The sequence below is a fragment of the Dermacentor variabilis genome, chromosome 7, assembly GCF_050947875.1.
Source record: "Dermacentor variabilis isolate Ectoservices chromosome 7, ASM5094787v1, whole genome shotgun sequence".
Classification (NCBI taxonomy): domain Eukaryota; kingdom Metazoa; phylum Arthropoda; class Arachnida; order Ixodida; family Ixodidae; genus Dermacentor; species Dermacentor variabilis.
The window spans coordinates 127,254,039-127,278,184 of record NC_134574.1 but is presented as its reverse complement, the minus strand read 5'-3'; the positions used below and the strand labels follow the sequence as shown (position 1 = coordinate 127,278,184).

The following is a 24,146-nucleotide window of genomic DNA, read 5'->3' as shown; positions in this document are numbered from 1 at the left end:
CGTGACGCAGGGCCTTGTTATAGTAGCCTTGCTAATACTCCCGGGTGAGTTTTCAATTGTGGATAGTTTGACAAACCGGTTACTAAATAGTAATTACTAAACTACTGCGTTATAGGTCAAAAATTACTTAATTGTTTTCGTTTTTTTTCTAAGAATCTATCTTCCATGGCCAAAGATACAGGTCCATAAGTCGTTTTAACATTTCTTGATGGGGAAACTGTGTTCCGGGATTACAGGGCTAACCAGCAAACTCTGTATTTTACAAGCGCGAAAAGTCAGAAAGGTCATTGACACCCGTCTAGCCTACTGACTATGGCGTTGCGCTGCTAAGCTCGAGGTCGCAGGTTCGATCCCAACCGCGCTGGCCGCGTTTCGCTGGTGGCGAAATGCAAAAAAAAAAAAAAAAAGCGCTCGTGTGTACCGAGCATCGGGGACCCGTTAACGAACTGCCCTCCCCCCCCCCCACCCCTCGGTGGCCAAAACTGAGTCCCGATACGGTGTTCCTCGTAACCAAATTGGGCTGTGACGCGTTAAAACCATAAAGTATAATTAATAGTTAAAGTTGGTTCAAGACCGTTCTATCCTGTTGGTGTTGTAATATACAGGGTTGCAAAATGCTACGTAGTTAGATAAAACCAAGGTAATGTCGTTCTGCCTTTGCTTGGAGATAGATTCTTTTTTTTTTTTGCATTCCGTCGAATTGCGTAATTAGCCTTAGTATTGAGATCTAATACCTAGTATCTAGTATCTTAGTATTACAATCTACTATTGCGAGATTACCGCGAGACTGGCCGCTCGTAGCACTTTGCGTGTCTATTCGCGGGCTTCTTTCACGCTCGGGAAAACACTTGTGGAGCACATATTGAGCAACAGAAAGAAGGTGTGTCGCGAGTTTTTCATGTTGCCCTACAATTTTCTCAATGACACTTTTCATCTAAATATAATATTTGAGAAGCCGATTAATTAATTAAGACTACTTATGGAATTAGGCGCAATGCAAAAAAATAATAATCTGCGTATCTCCAAGCGGCGCCAAACAATAATGCCTTGGTTCTGTCAAGCTGCGTGGCATTTGCATATTTTTAAATCTTGGTGCACGACGGCTGGGACATCCTGTATATAACAAGTTTCGGGCTCAAAAATGCATACGGGCGAGCAAGCGTACTCGTCCGTGTCCCGTACTGTGCTCGAACGTCGGTCGAGCAAGCGATCCTATCAGCTCTGAGATGCAGAGACAGCCATAATGACTTTCAAGCGCTCCCAGAAGACGCCATAAAAAGCAATGTTCAAAGGCACATTTCAATGGACCGTCGCAGAGTGGTATACTAAGTGGAGAGGACAGCCTCGGAAATGTGAACGCACCGCCGTCGCAGCTATGCTTATTTCGTTCGGTTTTGGTTAGTCTGTGATCGCACGCAGGCGGGCCCCTTCTTACATGTGCGAATAAAAACAAAACAAAACAAGAAAGCCTTGTCATGTCGCCTTCTGCTCGCGTTACTGTCTCAAGCACTGCCTTGAATGTCGCGCTTGAAGGACGTTCGGAAATGACACTGTCGCCTGCAGCCTTCTCCGTCTTGCCTCTGCGAGCATCTCCACCACTTTTATTAATGTCGACGGCCGAGCGCAAGACCTGTACTGTTTCGATTAACATAACCGAAAACGCGGAGCCCAATCCACCAAGGACATTTCTTTTTTTTTTTTTTCGTAACATTTCGTCGTGTTCGTTCTTCCGACTGGCCGCCGCATGTTTCTACGTAGTGCACCAGAACACCAAGTGTTTAGCGAATACGTGCTGCAGATATGACGCCAGAAAAAAGAAAAAGAAAAAAGAAATAATTATTTGAAGGAATGGTGGCGCAATGCAGACATTGTCGTGAACGGAAACTTAGAAACATTTCTGTGCCAACAGTTTCGAGAGTGAAACTGTCTTCGTCAGGGCAGTTTGAAAGTTTCAGTTGTACAAACATTTAAACTGCCCTGACGAAACTTTTGAACTACCCGCTCTCGAAACCGTTGGCATAATGAATTTTAAGCTTTCTTTTACGACAATGGCTCCATTATCCCATCAGTATAAACGAAACCTGAAACTTTACTATGCCATCACCGTGCGTACATTATATATATATATATATATATATATATATATATATATATATATATATATATATATATATATATATATTGCTCAGTGGCTATCGTGTTGGGCTGCTGAGCAAGAGGTCGCGGGATCGAATCCCGGCCACGGCGGCCACATATCGATGGGGGCGAAATGCGAAAACACCCGTGTGCTTAGATTTAGGTGCACGTTAAAGAACCCCAGGTGGTCAAAATTTCCGGAGTCCTCCACTACGGCGTGCCTCATAATCAGAAAGTGGTTTTGGCACGTAAAACCCCAAATATTATATATATATATATATATATATATATATATATATTTATATATATATATATATATATATATATATATATATATATAAAGCCACTGCTTGCTTTTCGGGTCATTCTAATTACTGAATTCCTGATCTCTTTTTTTTCCTTTGCGATCAAGGTTTGTGCAAGGAAGATGGCGTGGAGGTCAACCTGGAGATGAGCTGTGCACCCGGGGTGAGTGACCTGATGACGTTCCGCTTTCATTCACATTTCTGTACCGGCACCATTAGCCGTAGTTGCCTGGGAAGCAGTGAACCGTCGAAAATGATTGTTTCGCGTCGCCGGACATGCCCACTGCGGAATGTAGGCACGACGTGTGAAGTTTATTTTATTTGTTTCTTCACTTATAAATTAGCACAATCTGGAGCAGGCTGCGGCAGAAGTGGAATTGACAGAGCGACTTCGTTACCAAACCGAAGAAAAAATGCATCACCATTGAGCAGCTGCGTCAAAATTAAATGCAAGCTTTGGCAGTCGTAATAAAAGATACTATAATAATGTGTACGCAACGTGTTATAGGCAAATGCCAATTAATTTCCACGCGTCAGGGCCCCCACGCTTCTTTTGTGCACGAGCATGAAAATGTTTTAAGATTGGAGCACTCACTTTGGTGTGTCTACAAATGCCTACTACTGTGAATTTTGCATATATATATATCGCAGGGTATGTATCCATACAGGGGCTCGTATTCACGAATGAGTCTTACGCTAATATTACTGGCAAGAGCGAATGCCAATGAATGGTTAGTAGGCGCACTGCACTTGTCGCGGCCCTTTGGTTTTTGTTTTTAGAATTGTCATTTCGAATTCAACACGAAGGCTCCTTGCACACCGGTCTTTGCGGTACTATTTTCAATTACATGTGACACTTTCGGGCAGTTTTTGCTTCGTTAACGATGCGACGAGCTCCGAATGTGGAATTCGACGCCTGCCTTAGTAAAAAAACACAAAAAAAACAAGGTGAATAAGAAAATTGGGTCTCGGGGAAGGAGTTCTCGAAGTTGGGAGTTACGCCGCCGTTCACGTAAAAGTCTTGCTGTGGCCATCCGTTTGCGGTTCGCCACAGCAAGATGCAGTACTTGCTCAATCGGAAAGCGGAAGTTTGAGAACAAATTCCGCCTCAAGAAAGGCACCGAGTTGCGACGACCGCACCAAGTTTCGATTGCGAGACATTTCTTTGACTCGGTCGTCGCTTGCGGAAGTATTCTTTCTCTCTCTCTCTCTCTGCGTGTGTGTCTCCTTTAGAGAGAGAGAGAGACTGGCGTGTGAACTCTCGACCGTTTTGATCCCCCTTTTCAACCGGTAACGGCGAAACTTTGGGCTCTGCGACACACCTGTAAGAGTAATTCCGTGCTTAAGCGTCAATGAATGCGGTAGTGTCGCTTTCAGTTTCAATATTACAAACGTGCAATTATATGCAATTATAGACAGAGAGAGTTGTCATAGGCCTCTCTCGTAATCCTGAAAACAGACGCTAAATTCGCAAATGCGTATTTCTGCTTAAGGATTCCTCGCGTGAGTGGTTAATAAATCCTCAAAGAAAATCGACAAAGAAAAACAAGGAAATAGAAGGCCCAGGTCAACCATATGATCGATCGTCCGGTTTACTACGCCAGAAGGGGTGTAGGGGAAAGGGAGCATAGAGAGATGAAGGGACAGGAAGGAAACAGATAACTACTAGGTGGAATAAATATGCGGTACAATGGCACTGAGTGTAAACAAATGTTCAAGCTGGCATCGTTCAGGTTGTAAAAGGAGCGCGCAAACGCGAATATACCACGAAACCGGTGACTTCATGCGAACGTCGCCGGTAGCGTTGTTCAGGTATGAAATTCGAAAAGGAACTTTTGCCTTCGTTTTACTCCTTTTGTAAGGAGGTGTCTGCAGCCAATAAATGCTGGCAGATTTACGAGAGGGCCGTGTGCCAGCATATGTTAATCTAGTGTTTATCGTTAATGTATCATATTTATGACGTGTGCACACGTGACTTTCTTTCAGTATCAAAAATCATGTTTAAGACACGCAACCGCGCACAAGGCGCTATATGGATGGTGAGCGTATAATAAAACAGAAAGTGAATGTAATGTTCCGGTTCCAGGAAAGTGACATTGTTCGTTGTATTTCTATTTCTTTTCACAGTATAGAGGTGCTTGTATTTGTTTTGTGAGATCCTGTGTTAATGTATTTTTAGTGTTGATGACACTTAAAGGGACACTAAAGCGACACAGTAAATCAGTTTAGACTAATGAAGCATAGTTTGAGAACGCTACAGCAGTCATTAAAAAAATAGTTTTGTTATTAGATGAGAAAATGCATGTCAAAGTATTAGTATTTGTATTTCGCGCCGAAACCTCAGCGCCTGTACGTCAGCGTGACGTCAGGGTTTCCACAGTATGTTTTCGCATTTGGGCCGCGCTGGCTGAATAAAAGTTCCCGAAACTTGCCATGCTTAATATTTGGTTCCTTTGGAACACAGTGTAGTCAACCTGTACCGCTAGATATAATTAGTAGGCCCTAGAAGATGCCACCAAAGTCCAAGACGTCACAGCTCCTATGCGCGGGAACTTAAGTAGGCGTCGCCACCCGTATTTCGTCCTTGCGCTTTTTCTGGCTTACCAAACGTTTTATCGTTGTAGGAGTGATGTTTTTGGTGCTGTAGAACGGTAATTTACTGATGCAGAAGAAATCATTTCTCACTTTAGTGTCCCTTTAAAGATGTGTTTCTTTCTATACTCTGACATCTCGCGCTTTTGAAAAGTTGTGGCGCTTACGGCACCTTAAGAGTCCTGCGGATGTGATTCTATAGCTTTTCTGAGGATGTAACGCTGAAGGCTATGAAAACTCAACAGGAAATCTTTAGAACCTCAACAAAGAATTTTCGCTAGGAGACTCCCGTAATTTGTCACTCATAATTCCGCGTTTCTCGTGTAACGACCAGTAGCGAGTACCATTTCCTCTTGTCACGGCCTCTTTATTTAGCCACGTCAGTTAAAGAAAGCAGAGATAAAGCATTATGAAAGCTGAACGAATACAGGAGAAAGTCAACGCGTACTGCTTGCCCTCGCAAAAAAACTTCTTCTTTGCGTTCTACAGGCTTTGTGTTGAAGCACAATTGAATGATATGGCTGATTGTTTACATGAGTTGTACCCTTCTTTGTTCTTCTTTCCTCCTTACTTCCTTCCCTTCTCTATTTGCCTTTTCTCTCTTTTTCATTTCCTTTCTTTATTCTTTGTTTTTCTTTGTTTCTTTTATTCTTTCCATCTCCATTGCTTCACTTCTTTGCACGACCATTGGAATCCTATACTGCGGCATGCACCGCGAAGCCTCCGTGCTGCAGGCGCTGCCTGTCGATTCCGCGGCCCGTGGGTTTGTTTCACGGCATGAAGCCCGAACCGTGTAACGAAAGCCGTGGCTGCCTTCGATCATCGACGTTCTGCCGCTGCCTTGGGGACCTTGACCCACATATGAGAACCATGTTATTTGCGACGGCTCTCCGAATAGGCTGACGAGGAGAAGGGAGGACGAGGGGGGAGGGGGGGAGGGGGGAGTCGTACGTGGTATACGAGAATGACGAGCGGAATGGACGGATGCGTGCCATGTGGTGTACTAATAGGAGGGAAGCGCGGATACTTCGCTGGTTGGCATTGCGTGTATAGTTTAGTTGTTGTACTTTATAGAGCTTTCTAACACTTTTGTGACTAAAATAAGGGCGTGAGTTTCAGCGCGCAAATATGCAAATAGGGTCGGCAAGTGAAGACAGAACAAGCAAACAAAAACAAAGAGTGTAAGGCAGTGTGTTCCTACTCGAAAGTGGCAGAGGTCGCCAAGGATTATTTGAAATGACAGTACCTGCAGGATAAAGCTAAGCTGAGCCTCAAGTGCTCATTTTGTGCGTGGTGGCGGGAGAGCCCGTCAAGCTGGCCATATTGCAGCTTTCTCTCCCGCTCCCGGGAGTTGACGCGACATGAAATTAAATTCGAGTGATTTGAATTCAATTCATTACTCACGGCGCAGGAGTTCCGCCGAGCATCGTGACGGGTGCTATGCGGGTGTTCTATAACTACAATGTTTGTTGCTAATATTCCAGAACGCTGTGTTGCAGGCTGTTAGCGTAACGAAAAAGAAAGAGAGAAAATTTTCCAAATTCCACGCAGTGTGTGAGAGTCAATATTCTGTGAAGCTAACAGGATATCCGGTGGGTACATCGCTAAGCATTCTGTTAATGGACCGCACGACCCGTCCGCGTGAGTCAATAAACTGTGTCACGCTAGCGTGAGTGTGACGAAGAGGACAAAACAACTGCGCGACCACGGCACGACGACTGTACGACCACGGTATGATGATGACGATAGTTCCAAGACGAATGAGACGACGATGACATGACGGAAAAGAGCGACGACGTGCGTAGAACATCCGGCTGTTGCTTTGCAGTGGGTCGACGACGTCCTTGGCGCAGATCTCATAGAAAGGCATATTTTCTTTTGTTGAGAGGCCCCAGACGAGGCCAGCGCTGCGTATGCGAAGTAACGTAAGGTAATTAATAGTATCCCAGGCTAATAGATAAGGTACTTAACCTGACGTGCCTAGTGTTCGTTAACGCCACTCATTGCGCTCTACGATCGTTCACATACGACAATGTCATTCGTTTTCCTTTGGTCGCCGATTTATGCTTAGGTTAGAAGGTTGATGGCAGGTCGTGCAGCAGAAGAGAAATGACGCGCATTCTGAACGTCGCATCGCGTGATACATTGCTCACCGGGCACGCGCCTGTACTAGAACTGACGCTTTCTGGTGTCGACACGCGAAACAGTCATCGGTGCGGCTGGGGCGTCTTCTAGCGGGGCGCACCGACAATCGTGCAGCTCGATGTGTGGCCATTGCTTTGCCACAAGACCCAGCGTTGGAGCCTAAACGTTTTTTTTCTTCTTTGTTTTATAAGTTGTAGCTTCAGAACGTCCTGTTGCATACCTAAGACCGAGCTAGGCGATCAACGTGGTTAGAACGGAGCTGTAGGAACGAACGATGGTTCCCATGCTGTTTTCGGCCATGGTGCCTACGCGAAGAAACACAATCCATTTCCTTTTTTTTTTCTATTCTTTGTGGGGTTTGTTCGATAGCCGGTGCCTAACGCCCCGACCCAACGCCTTGGCAGTGTTAAACATGTGCACAGTAGAAGCAGGGGGTTCCGGGTTACCATTTTACGCCTTGACGTGTTGTTTATAACGTGAATTGAAACCTGAATGCACGAGCATTTTAAAAAATCTTCCCCGATCGAAGCGCGGCCTGGCGCACGCGTGCGAGTCGACCCCGCGACTTCGCGCTCGTCATAGGAACGCCATGGCCAGTGAGCGACGCGGACGTGCCTGTGGCCCACGCAGTGAAGGTGAAGAGATATTCGGTGCCTTGCACGGCCACCTTACGGCTTCTGCATTCAACTTTGGCGTACATGTGCGATTCAAGAGCGTCGCTCTAAATGGTACGTGGTCTCGTTGGTAGCTATCTCTGGTCAGTGCTATGACTTGTATTTTCTCGCGCACTGCTGTGCAGTACTTGACACGAGCATCGTTGCTTGTCGCGTGTTTCCTGTGAGGAAGCAAGCGGTCAAGGGAACGAACGAACGAACGTGCGAACGAGCGAGCGAACGAGCGAGCGAACGAGCTAACGAGCTAACGAGCTAACGAGCTAACGAGCGAACGAGCGAGCGAACGAGCTAACGAACGAGCGAGCGAACGAGCGAACGAGCTAACGAGCTAACGAGCGAACGAGCGAACGAGCTAACGAGCGAACTAGCGAGCGAACGAGCTAACGAGCGAACTAGCGAGCGAACGAGCTAAAGAGCGAACGAGCGAACGAGCGAACGAACGAGCGAACGACCGAACGAGCGAGCGAACGAACGAGCGAACGAACGAGCGAGCGAGCGAATGAACGAACGAGCGAGCGAATGAACGAACGAGCTAATGAATGAACGAACGAGCGAACGAATGAACGAACGAGCGAACGAATGAACGAACGAGCGAACAAATAAACGAACGAGCGAACGAATGAACGAACGAGCGAACGAACGAACGAACGAACGAGAAAGGCAGGAGCCAAGGATAGAAGGAAGAAGCGAACATCATCGATCTGCTTCCTAGCGCGAAAGAGCTGCATACGGCACCAAAAAAAAAAAAAAAAAAAAAAAAAATGGAGAAGAAGTAGGACTAAAGAGTGTCGTCGGACTTTGGCAAACGCTTTTTACCATGGTTCCGGGTATAAGCGTAGCTACAGGGGAGTAGTTGTCAGAACTAGAATGACGTCTATATGCAAAAGCGGCTGCGCGAAGGAAGGTGGGCGCTCCAAGTTATGCGTGACTCGCTTCCATTACGCTGGAAACTGCAATATAAGTTTGAAGAAAGCGGCAGAATTGAGTGGCCTTTCAAGAAGACTATTACTCCGCGCTGTGTGGTTGTCCGAGCGGCCCCGAGGCTTCTTGCTGAACAGTTCTCCAACTTCCGTGCATCCTATAAGAACGATTTCGCGTTGCTCATACAAATGGCGCACAAGTCCATGCTATCTGGTGTCTGGACATTATGGGCAATATTTACATTATTTCGCAAGAGCTATTATTTACTCTTTGAACATCAATGCTCCCTGCTTGACGAAATATTGCCTGTGAGTGCGAGTATCGGGAGGTAGAGGTAAAGTTACTGGCCTTAAAAAGAGTCCTGCGGTCGTACCTACGCATACACATGTCGGCAAGAAAGATAAATAAAAGGAAACCTTCAGTATAGTATTCCTAGGTGTTCACTCTGTGTATTTGTGCTGGCGGTAACTTAACCAGTTCTCTCACTTTTTTTTGTATCCCATAGAGCCATAAGATCTGACTGTCGCATTTTACTGACGCTTCTAGCTCTGAAAAAAAAAAGAAAATCGCAATCACTTAGATCTCGTTTCCGTCCTTTCTTTTTTTTTTTCTCTTCCTTCTACTTGGGGAGAACGGAAAGGATAAGACTTGCGTTATCGCGAACACGGAAAAAAGCTTTACCCAAATCGACACGCATTCCAATATACTCCCCCGAAAGCTAAGTCTATTCAGGAAGTATTGCATGGACCATTTTGTTCGTTTCCTTACGTGTCGAGCTGCACTATTCGTTGAACCCGTGATTCTCTGCCTGAGGAACTTATTCTCTTGCTGAGGAATCGCACCGACGGCTTCGATCTGTAGCTAAATCTTATTTGTAGACCGCATGTCACGTGGGAGCGGGGTCGAGAGTACCAAACGAGACGCCACAGGAAATAATTATTGCAGTTGTGCATTTTTCCTCCAGGAACTGTGCCGTTGTCGGTAAAAAAAGCTGATCTTAACGGAAAAATGATTGCTTTGCAAGTCGCGACAATTTTAACGATAACATTTTTGTTTTGTTTCCTCCTCAACGAGCACATCATTCAAATTTCCCCTGCTTTTGCTCCAAGAGAGGCAAACCGGACTTAGCTATTTTATTACCTCGATACGTTTACTGCAATCTCACCCGCCGTGGTGGATTAGTGGCTATGGCACTGCGCCGCCAAACACGAGGTTGCGGGTTCGTTGCCCGGCCGCGATGGCCGCATTTTGATGGGCGCTAAATGCGCGAATGGTATGTACTGTGCCTACCTTGAAGTGCACTCTAAACGACTTCGGGTGGTCAAAATTAATCCAGTTCGCTTCACTACGGCATCCCTCAATATCCTATGTGCAGTTTCGGTACGTAAAATCTGAGAAATTAACCGAATTTGGGAATAATATTTATTGGTTTTTGAAATTGGCGGGTTTCCCTATATGTATTTTATCAAGCAGAAGAGCTCGTACAACTTTGTAATTTGGCGCAACGAAATCGGGACGCATTAAGGAAAGTAAGGTTCCTTTTCTTTCTCTGTTTTCTTTTTTTTTTCTTCGATGAGTAAAGTGTGCAAACCCTCCTGAGGAGCCCTTCAATATTTGGCCGTTGGAATCGTTCGCCGCGTAGTAGTCATTTACTTTCGACGTTCTAAAGCGAATAGCATTCTTTGGCTACCGTGGCAGGTTTCTTTTTTCCCAATCGGACTGAATGACGTTACCGCTCGGGGAAAAACGGGATTTCCCCGTTCGCCTATGCGTGTTGGCGTGACGTTGTGTGGCGCGGAGACATTGATTGGGTTCGCCTTTATCCGCGGCGCGCTAGCTCTCTCCAATTGGTGCACGTTCGAGGTCACGTGGTATAGCGTCTAGAGACGCGGAATGATTCAGCGACTTCTCGTATCCTGTTTCAGCAGTCTATAGGCAGCGTATAGGCACGTTGGCGTGTATATTTTGACACGTGAACGACAGCGTCCTTCCGATGCTTCTTGGATGTGGACACGCTTTAGTTTCCCGTCTTCAAGAACCTTTCGTTATATAAAGCGGACAACAACGCAGTATACCTTTCCTTGCACGAAGATAACGCTGCCAATGCTGCACAGCGGATGCACAGGGTCACGTGGTTTAGCGGCGAATAAGAGGGCACAATTCCGCGACTTCTCGCGTCCGGTGCCGTGGATGCAGGGCTGAAGAAAGAGAACATTGTCGTCCACGGCAAAAGAGTGTGCTGAACGCCTTTCTACGGGAGGCCCGCCAGGAAGAACGGAAGAATTGCGCAGATCACTACTTTCGAAGTCAACAACTGGCTCAGCCATGAAGTGGTTGAAGAACACTGTCGTTAACGCGCTGAGGAAGAACGCGAACGCTTTACGCTGCTCCATATGCTGAAGAAAGACAACATCGTCGACAGCAGATCTGTGGCGACCACACCGTCGAATGCATGCCGGGCTTACTTTGACAAGCATCTTTGACGGTCTCTGCGTGAATATTTCTTTACGCCCCGCGTCGAACTCTACGTGTCAATGCACCATAAGTTTTAAATGCTTTTACAAATGTTAAGGGGACGTGGTTTTGTGAACCTTCAGCAGCGCCCGCTTGGGAGCTCAAACCAGGTTGACCATCGGAGAGCCGATTCGGCAGGGAAGACGAGGTGATGTAAAAACAAATAACCGAACTTTAATACATCACTACGGGTGAGCGGTGCGCTCCAAGAAAGAAAATATATATAAAAACGTTTAGCGTTTGTGCAACTGCACGCAAGGGCAGAGAAGATGCAACCCCACGTGCCGGCTCCGCTGGCTTTCTTATACCCTTCTCTACATCCGGGCATCCTCATTCTCTGCGGCCTCCCGGTAGAGGGCCTTGTCAGGACACGTCGGGTCAACCCAGATGGAGGACCACGGGAGGGGAAATCCACCTCCTGGCGTACAGGGGCTGAGCGTCGTAAAGAGTAGAGTATATTGAAGGGGCGGCGCAAGGCGACGAAGACAGAAGGCAGGAAGACGCAGCAGGAATTAAGTTGGTTGTGAGTTAAGTGCTATCCTGTGTGTTCCTGCCTTCTGCCTTCGTCGTCTTGCGCTTCCTATGTTCTTCTTATGTTCAACCAATACCGACTCGCCAAAATGTCGATCCTTCTACAGTAAAGAGGGGAGTAGGATTTGCATAATCGCGTCGCACACACTCGACGGACGAGTCTGTTCATGTTGACGAGCGTGACGGGTAGGCATGCCGTGTGCCATGCGTTTGGCATTCGTTCCATTCATTGCCGCAGAAAGCGAACCGCAACGGAAGTTCACACTGCGCCGACAGGCAATTCTTTGTACTAGTGAGTTGCAGTTGCAGAGTCGACGCTCCTTTCGCGTTTTCCCAGACGTATCTGTTTTGAGTCTGAGAAACAGGCACGGTATAATTTTAATTCTTGCGTAACAAAATCAAGGTAAGATGATTAGGCCGTTGGGAACATGCTATCTTACCAGTGCAACTCACCGTATTTGACACATGTCACCAGCATATGCGCCTGCAAATATTGCAGGAGGAGGCGTGGGAAGAGTGGTGGTTTTTCTCGATAGTTGCACAGCTGGCAATTTAAGTGATGCGGTATGCAACCTCAAACCTTAGGGTCCTGACGTAATATAGTGGGGCTATGGCAGCAGCGTGTTCATGATCCCACCAAAAAACTCCCGGTCATGCATTATTCACCGCCAAGTTAAGCAAGAAATATTATTATTGTGAAAGTATTATATATGTTCCATGAGGCAGGAAAGCCGGCGTTGTCCGCGACGAGTGTTACCAAAAATTAATGTCACATCATCAGCGTCTCGTGAGACGTCAGTAGTAATACAGAAGATGGTAATTGGTGTAACAACCTTAGGTAGCAATAATTATGGACAATTCATGTGAATCAAAGTAAATTAAAATTGGAACAAGTTTGAGCAACAGTGACTGAAGCTAGTGTAAAGTTAATTGAAGTGAAGTAAAGTGAATTAAGCTGAATTAAGGTGGATTAAGGTTGGTACAAGTTAGAGCATGGTGGATTAAAGTGGATTATGGTGGAGTTAGGCTGGTACAAATTAGAACAAGGTAGAGTAAGGTGGATTAAGGCAGAGCTGTGAAAGACACTCACGTGATAATGTACTACGTAACGTATAATGGACGCAACCAGTCAATTAGAGGAGTCATTATGTTTTAAAAATGATAGGGTTTTACGTGCCAAAACCACTTTCTGATTGTGAGGCACGCCATTATGTTTTCGCCTTCAAATAACGTAAGGATACTTAGGTGACTGTCATCTTTTGTCCCGCAGTTTATTATAAATACATGTTCTGTCATGTGCCAAGATATAAGGAACGTGCCCCGTACGTTGAGCTCACGTACGTAGCTTTCTCGTTGTATACTTGGCCGTAAAATACATTTGTCAAACATTTTTGCCTGTACAGCAAAACTGGTGCCACCTGGATTGATCTGTATATTTATAGGCTATATTGTAACTTGGGTTGCACAACGCTTAACGAGAATACAGGGTTAGCCGGAAGTCTCTTGGGACCTTTGTGCATAGTAGCCCCGACACGTCCTCTGAAGTCTTTTGAAGTATAAACTCCTTTACCTTGCGCGGAACGACCCCTTACGAAAAAGGTCCTTCGCCATTGTCATACGGTATGGCGCTGTCTCCATTGCCGCAACAAAACAGGAGGCGCTGTCTATTTAGACTGAGACTGATGAAATGACAAAAAAAAAAACTTGAATCTTGTGAATGCGAGCACGAAAGAAGAAAACACGAAGCAAAAAAAAAAAGGAAACGAGAAAGCGTAAACCATAAAAGACGTGAGGCAGCAGTATAATTTGCGTATTTGTTACTGTACAGGATCTTCTTTTTGTTTGTAGCGAAATAATATGTTCAACAATGCGCAAAGACATTTTCATTTTTTTTCTTTCAAGTCTCATCGCTGCCTTCACTCCGCTACTGTACTGGTCTATCGGAGCGTAACGATGCGTCCACGTGGTTCGCAGATAAGATAAAGGGCGCGTATGCCTTGTGCCTCAGATATAAAAAAAGAACAAGACGGAACAAAAAAACAAAAACGAAAATCGCCTAGACCTTAGCGCCGCTGACTCACTCTCTTATAGCTATACGCGATAACATACGGCGAATTCGGCAAATGGCACCGGCGCGCACCCGGGTTCCATGGGGCAACGGTGATTCGATGAAACGGCGAATCGGGGTGCCGCTCCGGCATTCGCCGAATTCGCCAATATATTGTGACGTTTCGACAGTCAACGTGAATGTGCGTTACGGGCGACCTTGCACACTGTCGCTTAGGAAAGTGACAGTTTCTACGCCTCGTTATCTCTTATCAAGCCGACAATTTTGGATGTATACCGTGCCGCGACCCCGTGCTCTCGACACACCTCGAGTTTCCCGTTAGATTACCTCCGTATTGCACGCAGCACGTCTACGTAGTGCCGTAAAGAAATGACGTTACGTGCCATTGGTTGGATCCCAAGCTCTGTTTTCTGGGACCGCAGCTCAATGCTCAAACCACTAGGTCACGCTCGCACGCATATGCTTCTCTCTTGCCAAGTTCGCTCTTTGTTGTTTCTTTTTAAACGTCTGGTGCTTGCGTCACGTGCCAGTTCCTCGCATTCTTCGCTCGTGGCAATAGTTCCACGAGGCGCTGTAACAATGCACCTCAATGGGGTACGAGACGGGACACAAGGAAAACCGTTAGCGCTTTCGATACGTTAGCATTAGAAGTGCCAAAGTGGGGAGAAAAGAAAGGTGTATGTCTGTGAAGTGTGGGAAGTAGGTCACGTGGTAGAGGTACACATATATGTAAACGATAGAAGGCAAACGGACGGGCTCGACTTTCACGTTAATGGGGTCCATACAAAAGACAAATGATAAAGCCAAGGAAAGCGTAAAGGGGAAATTATCTATGGTTGAAATTGAGGTGCACAGAATCATGTAGAAAAGGGGAGAAACTGAAAGTGGACGAAGAGGTAACTTGCCGCGGGCGGGAGTCGAACCCACTAAACCCGGTGCAGAAACCCCGCAGCGAGCGAGCAGGCCAGCGCGCCAGCTGCGACAGGGAGGAGTAGGAACCGCAGCTGCGCTGGCGTGGCCCAGCTGCTGTGTGACGTAAGCGGAACGTCGACTCGAGCAGGGGGGCGGGCGACTTCGCGCTCCCTGCAGCTTCCCAGTTTCGGTGATCGCGCGCTCGGATTAGCCGAAATTCGTCGTGTCACAGTTCCGCGTGCCATCTCATTTTTTCTTTCTTTTTTTCCAGGTCGAAAAGTTGATATTGGTTGTGCGGAGAGCTCATTTCAATTTCCCAATTGCGATGAGCCCGCTGAACCTAAATTTTAAAAAAAGTTGTTTTAAAGGATTTTTGTTAAATGCCGACTAAATGCCCCGTATCATCCGTTGCCCCGTTGGTTGCCACCACTGACGTCAAGTCTGTGGAAGAACCGTGCTTTTATTTCAAAAGGCTATTTTTTAAATACTGCTTAAAATCTTGGTAGGAACGCCCTGTGCGTTAAGTTTGCCATGCTTATAGCTCATGATTTGGAGGTATCAAAGGGAGCGTATAAAAATTACATGGTGGGCGTTGTGGGGTTAATCTCAATTAGAGGATTGGCTTTTTTCGTTCGCTCTCTTATCAACATCGCCGCTTTCGTACGTGTCCCTTAACCCTACGATTATAGAATTTTTTTCGTTTCATCGCTCGTTGCGTGATTGATATTTTCTTGTCACGCTTCTGTGTTTTTTTTCAGCGTATCACAGCTTTCGTTAGAGACATGAAAAAGAAAAAAAGAAGAAAGAAATACACGCGAGAAAAAAACGTCTGCAAGCCATCAATTATGCTCGCCATATCTTCCAGATATAGAAACAAAAGAAAAGGTCGAAACTGATAATTAAACTCGCGAACGAAAGGAATCAGTAACCAGCTGCTTACATAGCATAGCATTGCATTAGCATTATTACAGTTTACTCCTTTTATTTGCTTTTTCATGCTATGGGCCGTATCGCGTGCATTCTTACTGCAGTGCATGCAGCCGCTTGTCACGGACAGACGCGCTTTGCGTAACGTTAGTGTTAGCTTAGAAAAAAAAAAAAAAAACTCGCAACTGTGAGGAAAGCGTCATATAAAACGACCAACTCTGACAGTTTCTTCGTTCTTTCTGTATATCATAAGGCGTATTACAAGAAACTCCGAGGAGATAAAGAAGGGGGAGGCGGCACTGCACGATGACGGCCGCGCCTAGCTGCTGTGCGCACCGCGTTTGGCGTCTTGGGCCGGCAGCAGATGGCCGGAACAGTCCCAGCACCCTCGCGCTCCTCCACCACCCTCCACTCACCCACCCAACGCCCCTCCTCGCACTGATTTGTTTATGCGACCGGTGCTCGTGAGCTTAGGATATACGGGCGCACACGAGCGACACATGTGTTGCCGTTCTACCACACGCGAGAGGCAATCCGTCTCCGCCGCCATTGGTCTGACGCGATCCATCATCCGAAATCTGCAACGTTAACAACTATGACATCTTTTATTTTTTCTTCTCCCTTGTTTCGTACGCTCAACAGTTGACGTTCAGTAAACTTTTTTCGCCGGTATGTTTGGGAAACAGGTTCACAACTGGCGTTGGAGTGGGGTGTGAACGCGACGCACTGCGTAGAAACGGACTTTTGTTTTTCGAACAAACAAGTTCACGCACACGCACACACACACACGCACACGCGCACACACACGCACACACACACGCACGCACACACACACACACAAACACACACACAGACACATACACACACACGCACACACAGACACACAAACACACACACACACACACACACGCACGCACGCACACACACACACACACACACACACACACACACACACACACACACACACACACACACACACACACACACACACACACACAGACACAGACACACACACACACACCCGCAGTGACACGCAGTTTGGACAACCAGTCTATTGTATGATATCCCGCCGTGGTTGCTCAGTGGCTATGGTGTTGGGCTGCTGAGCACGAGGTCGCGGGCCGCATTTCGATGGGGGCGAAATGCGAAAACACCCCTGTACTTAGATTTAGGTGCACGTTAAAGAACCCCAGGTAGTCAAAATTTCCGGAGTCCTCCACTACGGCGTGCCTCATAATCAGAAAGTGGTTTTTGCACGTAAAACCCATTATTTAATTATTGTATGATAAATAAAACCCCAACTGAACGTGACACGTGGCTTCCGCTATACGCTATTCGAGCCACTTGTTGCAGTTTTCATGAATAAAACGCAGTCTCCCGAGGCCTGTAGTTCACCCTGTTTTGCGTAATGCGTCGAATAAGTGGACGCCGAGATCCACACCTGTCAACCACAACAGCGAGAAATGCGCGATTTCCTGATCTCGATGCGGGTGAAGATCTTTCTCTCTCACCTCACTGAGCACTAAGTATATTGCACGAAAAAAAAAAAAGATGTCGTCCACACGACTGTATGTCGCGCGAAGCTACAAAGGAAACCCGCGCGGGTGTATCACAAAGAAAGCTTCGAGGTGGATGAACATTTTGTCTTGATTCTGGAGATCGAACCCTGGATCAACGCCTTACCGGGACGGTCACTCGACGAATCTGAGCTAAGTACGAGCGTACCAGATCGCAGAGCAACGCCAACTCGAAGCACAGTTGGCGAGACAACTCGACAGCTTGTAGCTTCGTGCTGCGGTCGGGTTGACGACAATTTCTCGAGCTTTTTCGAGGCACCTTTCTCGACTTTGCACGGCTCCCGAGAATCGACTTGTCGAGTGTAACGCAGGAGGCAATGAGCTTTTCAGCACTGTCCGTAAATGAAGCTGGCGCCAGCGCAACTGAAACCGCCATCAAAAGTGACTATAAAAAAGGTGTAGATAAATGAAACAAATGATGGGAATCGAGTTAGTAGCGCTTCGGTGCTTCCCAATATTCATAACTGCGTGTGTGTAAGGCTGGGCTAATTAATTTGCTCTAATACCAGCGCTATTAAAATAGCGTCAAGAATGAAGCTCTAAAAGAAACAACGTTGTAGGGGCACCGGTTTTCACGGCTCGCATTTAGCCGAGCAGCATTAGCTCGTACGTACGTGGCCGGATTACTTTTGGTTCACATTAATAACACATCGTTTTGTACTCAGGCACATCTACGCGTTGCCTATAAACAGCAAGCAACGTTTAATGTAATTGCAACGAATACAGCAAACTGAGTCTATAGGAACGTACACGTTCCTATAGGAGCGTGTATGTTGCGCCCTTTTCTGACTCTCCGAAAAGTGTCGCGCGATAAAGTAGCTCGTTGCCGATTTCAGCTATCGTTACATTGTGTACAATGTATAGAACACGAATTCGACCCCCTTTTGTTTTCCAAGACGATGCGAGCGTGAATATAATTTTTTGTTTTGCATCTGGTTTTCATCGAACGCGTTAAGAGCGACAAAATATAAAGGTTCGAAACGCGTCAAAGCCCAGTACACGTTACCGCTATAAACCTGCATCTATTTAATTAACTGAATTAAATTATGGGGTTCTACGTGCCAAAACCGCTTTCTGATTATGAGGCACGCCGTAGTGGAGGACACCGGAAATTTGGACCACCTGGAGTTCTTTAACGTGCACCTAAATCTAAATACACGGGTGTTTTGCATTTCGCCCGCATCGAAATGCGGCCGCCGTAGCTGGGATTCGATCCCGCGTCCCCGTGCTTAGCAGACCAACACCATAGCCACTAAGCAACCACAGCGGGTTACATCTCTTTATCAAGCACACAGGTCCTCTCTCTCTCTCTCTCTCTCTCTCTCTCTCTCTATATATATATATATATATATATATATATATATATATATATATATATATATATATATATATATATATATATATATATATATGGCTGTAATACGCGTATACGGTGTCGGCAATAATTGTCCTGTCAGGTAAACAAATGGCTCCGCCTGTGTCACATACGCCGGAGATTGTTTATGGATATTACCGAGGCTCAAAGCAGCCGGTATGTACTAAGAGAGCCCCGATAATGGCAGCGGACACATAACACGCGACAGGGCTAATTTATTCCCCGACACGCCTCCGAACCCTTGTCCCCCTCTTCGATCATAACTCGGATAAGCAGGACATAAAAGAAGCCCGGTTAGCGACTGCCGCGTTGCTGATGAATTACCTCGTATCGGCTGCTGCCCCGTGAGACTGTGTGAACACGTGATCCTGCGGCTCTGCTACATAAGAAAACGCCGCGGGCCCTTTTAACGATAGCACGACAGCGCCACCGCGCCAAGCTCCGTAACTATGTCGCCATTTGGTGACGCTAATCAATCACCGGCGACTGTTCAGTACGATTCATAATTTTCACATTATAGCGGTATGGTTTGGCGCACCCTCAGTGAAAGCTAATCTGTCCCTTTCAGTACTTTGAGCAATGGCGCGTTTGGCGCGACTTCACAAATTTGATCGCAGTTCTTCCCCGGGCAGTGACTCGAGTTTTTCAACCTTGTTAAAACATTGGTAATTGGTAAAACATTGGCTTTGGTAATCGCCGTGCAGTCCTAATCAGGTCAGACAGTAACGAGACTTTACGTCAGTTACCATCTTCCAAGAGAGATTGCAGCCATTGTCTATAACTCCCTGCTGTGAAGGCATTGAGCGAGATCGTATAATTAGGAGACGTTGATACGTTATATTGCTTACTTATTCATTGTTATTCTTGTTTGCATAGTTTCCGTTTCAACTCGCTCCGCCCGGTAATTCTCCTGGGACGTGGCGGCAACAAAAAAAAAAATAACATGAACAATACCACCGCCTGACGGGGCGCCTAAGCAAACGAGACCCGCATCTACATGTCTTCAGCGTCGCTGTCGATTCACTGACTACAGCGCGCAGTGTGCCTTCATTATGCAGATGCGTGCATGCGGCTATCGATATACCTGATTTCTCCTTGAAATAAAGTAACAAATAATATACGTGTGTGCGTTGGACTCAACCTAACGTTACTCGCGCAAAAAGCACACCCTGATGAGATCTGTGTTGCTTAACGCTGCGCTGTACTTGAAGAACTACGCCATGTAAAATGTATACCTAATAAGAACTCTTAGATCGTTTAGATTACTAATAGCACCCAAACGTTATAACGTTGCATCAGAGCTATCGCTTCGAGACGGTTTTTTTATGCGCATTTCTAACATATTATCGGCATTATTTGAAGCTCCAACTTAGGGGATAGTAGAAATTTAATTCTGCTTGGTTACTTGAGACAGCGCTGCGGGGCCGCTTGCCAAGAAAGTTGTTAAACATGGCGCCACTAGAAAGCTTGGCACCGGACCTATAGAATGCGGGTAATATCAAGGGCACATTATCAAACCTGCAAAGAACAAAATGCGCTACTATATTATTCTCACTTCGTTATGAGACGCAAGTATTATGGATCTCTTAATCACCCAATGAGAGATAAAAAATTCAATTCTAGAATATCATTATAATATTGTTCAGCAGTGGTCTCAGAATATCCTTACAATATTGTTCAGCAGTGGTCTCAGAGTATCTAACAGTCCGTGCGCGATGAAATCGTGCACGTCATTGTGTATAGCATTACGCAGCTACTGCATCAGTTGCAGGGAATGCAAAATCAAATAATTTAAATAATTTTCTGTACCCGCCGTGGTGTGCCATTTGGCTATGCCGTCGTGCTACTGAAAACGAAGTCCCGGGTTCAATATTCTGCCACGGCGGCTGCGTATCGAAAAAGGCGAAATGCAAGAAAGGAAACACACGCTCGTGTATCTAAATTCATGGGCTGTTTAAAGGCCCCATGAGGTCAGAGTTGTTCTGGAGTCTTCCATCCTACAGTGTCTCTCATAGATCCGAATGTCGCTTTGGGACGTTAAACCAAGTCAATCATATTAAAAAGCAACCTCGTCCTACCTAGCAATACCTTTTACCAACGTCAACAAAATTTGTTCTGTTATGACGTCACAACCCTGTCGCCCGCGTTGCGACACCAACTTTGCCAATGTTAAAATATGTTAAACGCGTTTCGCAAGCTTCATATTTGCTCCGTGATAAAGTTCAAGGTAGCGCGAAGCAACGTGGACGCAGACGTAGAAAGGACACCACAAGCGCTTACTCGCCACTAACAGTTTATTCAAAGAAACGTAAAGTTAAGCGCTTGCGGACTCCGTTCCATACTTCTCTCTCCCTGTTGTTTCGCGCTACTTTTCACTTTTCATGAAACCGTGCCAACTCGCCCAAATGCCCACGTTGTTACAGTTGCTATTTTCCAAGTGTGATTATTTTACTTGCACGATGCTCTCGGTGTAGTTTCGAGAACTGAGAAAATACGTGTCAGGACTCCTTTAAGCCGTGACGTATGCGCCGCCAATCGGTGAAATATTCTCGCAAGCCTGTTTATGCGAAATGTACACTGTGCCTGAGGAAATTATGGTAGGTCAAAAAAAGAACCGACTGCTTCGTTTGAGGTGAACAAAACAACTAAACTTTATTTCGATAGTGATGTCCGTTGCCGAGCGAGTTCGGAGGAGCACAGGGTTGCCCGTTGACGAAAAGAATGAGGCTAAAGTTGGCAGTTTCTTCATACTCCCCCCCGGAATGAGCTTCAGGCCATTCGTCCATGTATTCCATGGGGTACAACAGTTGGATCGGCCTTCTCAATGTGGTTCCATTAGGCATGCGCACCATGCAAGCTCTGATTCTTCCATCTCGTCCGAAAAGCACTTCTGCCACTTGTCCAGTTTTCCAGGGTTGCCTCGGTAGATAGTGTTCCTGGAGTAAAACGAGACTTCCTTTCTTCAGTGCGCTTGACGAATTTGGCACAGCGAAATGTGCTGTTCGGAGACTCGTCAGATACTCCTTTTGCTAGCGACGCCAAAATTGGTCGACCATCCTTTGTCGGTAATGCCAGCAACGAGTCAGTTGACCAGGGAACCACCAATGAGATCTTCGCCTGACAATCGTGAGTCGCATGATCTTTTGCAGCACAGAATGCAGACGGATCGGACTGCTTCGAAGCACCCGCAGAAAAAAAGAGAAGCTGCTGACCCTTCTTGAGGTTTGCTCTTTTCTCTGTCTCGACGTTTTGATTCTCTGGCTGCGAGATTACCAGGTTGCAGTGCCTTTTCCCGGCTCTCTACTTCTGTTTTAAGAAAAGCTTGCAAACTCTTGATACCGATCCCGTCATCTTTGCTTGCAGCGGAAAGTCCTTTGCGGTATCCGACAACAAGATCGGTTGGCAGCATTCGCAGGAGTGCGGAGGAGAGCAGGGCGCCGTAACTGCCTGTTTTGACTCCGAGCGCCGTGAGACCAGCGATATTGCGTTGCGCGTGGTCATAGAGTCGACGTAGGCCGATGTTCTCCTTTTCGTTCTGTACCGGTGGCAAGCCGAGTAACTGAGTCAGGTGTTCTTGAATTAGCACGTCTTGTCGACCGAAGCGCTCTTTCAGAGGTTCGATGACAGTGGTGTAATTTGCCTCAGTCTCTTGAATGCCGGCAATGGCCGCTGCGGCTTTTCCCGAAAGCGCCGATTGCAAGTACAAAAACTTTTCTGCGTTGGAGAGGCCGTCGTTTCCGTGTATCGCTTGCTAGAACTGCTGCCAGAAGGACTTCCTTGGCGGCTCCGCTAAATCGTTATAACTCGAGCTTCGGCAGTTTCACTTTGCACTTTGCCCCCGCCGGAGGGCCGTTGGTCTGCGCCCGCGTCGCCGCCATTTTTGCCTGTTTTGTTAGCCGGTCTTTTTCTGCTTCTTGGCGGAGTTTTGCCATCTGTGCGACGATACGGTCGTCGTATTCTATGGTCCGCACATAATTTTGCTCTGCGTCTTGGTCTTGCACTAAAGGCTCGATGGCAGCGTCCACCTCGTTTAGCTGTATTTGGAGGGCGCTAAGCCTCGCAGACAATACATTAAGAGCTCCTCCGTCTGCATGGCTCTTCAAGAATAAGTCCGCTTCAGAAATCGGTTTAGTCACTTGAGTTCTCAGTGCACTTCTTTTCAGTTTGAGCCGTTCCATCGTGGCATCAATGTTTACAGTTCGCTTACCGTGATGGGGCTTTAGTCGGGGTGTCGGTTTCGCTTGGGTGTGGCGCGCCAAGGCCTTGTTGTTGAAGGCGCGCCTCGTCGACCGTTTTCTGCACGAGGATTGTTGCTGGTTTTCGCCGAGCTCGTTGTGGTGTCGACGTCTGTTGACCTCGTTGCCTCAATGGTAAGTTCGATCGTTTCTGACGGGTTTCAGCACCAAATATTGAGGAAATTATGGTAGGTCAAAAAAGAACCGACTGCTTCGTTTGAGGTGAACAAAACAACTAAACTTTATTTCGATAGTGATGTCCGTTGCCGAGCGAGTTCGGAGGAGCACAGGGTTGCCCGTTGACGAAAAGAATGAGACTAAAGTTGGCAGTTTCTTTAGTCCCAATGCTTCTCTTGGATGCAAACACACACAGAGCAGAAATGTCTGTTCGGAAACTATGTCAAATGAAAAAAATAAGAGAGGCAGACAGTGACAGAGAGAGAGAGTTCAAAATTACCGTCTAAAATATCAGCAGAAGCAATGAGATCGAAAATCTCGCCTGATAACAGCAGGAGCCACGTTTCCGAGACGACCTACGCGCCGCGCCTCAACTGGCTATTTGGCAAGCTCGTGCCCTAGCTGGCTCCCTCCCCAAAGAGGGAAGAAAGACGTTCGGGAGATCGGGAAGGGCTCCGCAGGTGCTCGGGAGCGCCGAACAAACGAGCGCAATCAAGCGACCGCGATAGTACCCCGCCCCATCGCCTCCTCTTACACGGGATCGACCGCCCCCCTCCTGTTATACGCGTGGTACATACAGCCTAGGACTTGGCAGCCGATGACTCGCTGCTCCTATCTTCCTTTCTTTTTTTCTTTTTTTTGATATCCACCGTCTGACGTTGGCGCCGTTCCTCTTTCACCTCCCATATCCACGTCGATACACTCTCCCTTTCGTCCATATTTCCCTTTGTTTTGCTGCGCCCTCTCCGCATACACGGGGTGCAGCGTTCAGGATTCAGCAGCGAAAGACGGAATGTTCCTTTTTTTGTCCTCTTTTCTTTCTCTCCGCTGTCTTCTGTCGCGGCCATTCCTCCTCTTCCTCCATTCACTCCGATTCCACATCCCTATTCTCTCAATTCTTCTTATCTTGCCCGGTACCTTTTAATCACGAATCGCCCCGTGTAGCTCTGCCGCGATAAGCGCGCTTCTCTTCCATTCTATTTCTCTGCTGCCTTCTGCAGCTGCTCCCCTTTCGCCTACTCCGAGCCACATCCTCTCCCTCGTTTCCCTATTTCCA

General features: G+C 46.7%; 1 protein-coding gene across 5 annotated transcripts in view; it reads left to right on the top strand.

The window, feature by feature from the left end:
* The window catches only part of Calx (sodium/calcium exchanger 3), a 322,106-nt gene that overhangs the window by 168,742 nt on the left and 129,218 nt on the right, over positions 1 to 24,146 (top strand). For all 5 annotated transcript variants that reach the window (XM_075699210.1, XM_075699207.1, XM_075699211.1 and 2 more), the window contains one exon: positions 2,549 to 2,604. The gene's annotated coding sequence lies outside the window, so the exon portion shown is untranslated. The remainder of the gene's footprint in view (positions 1 to 2,548; positions 2,605 to 24,146) is intronic.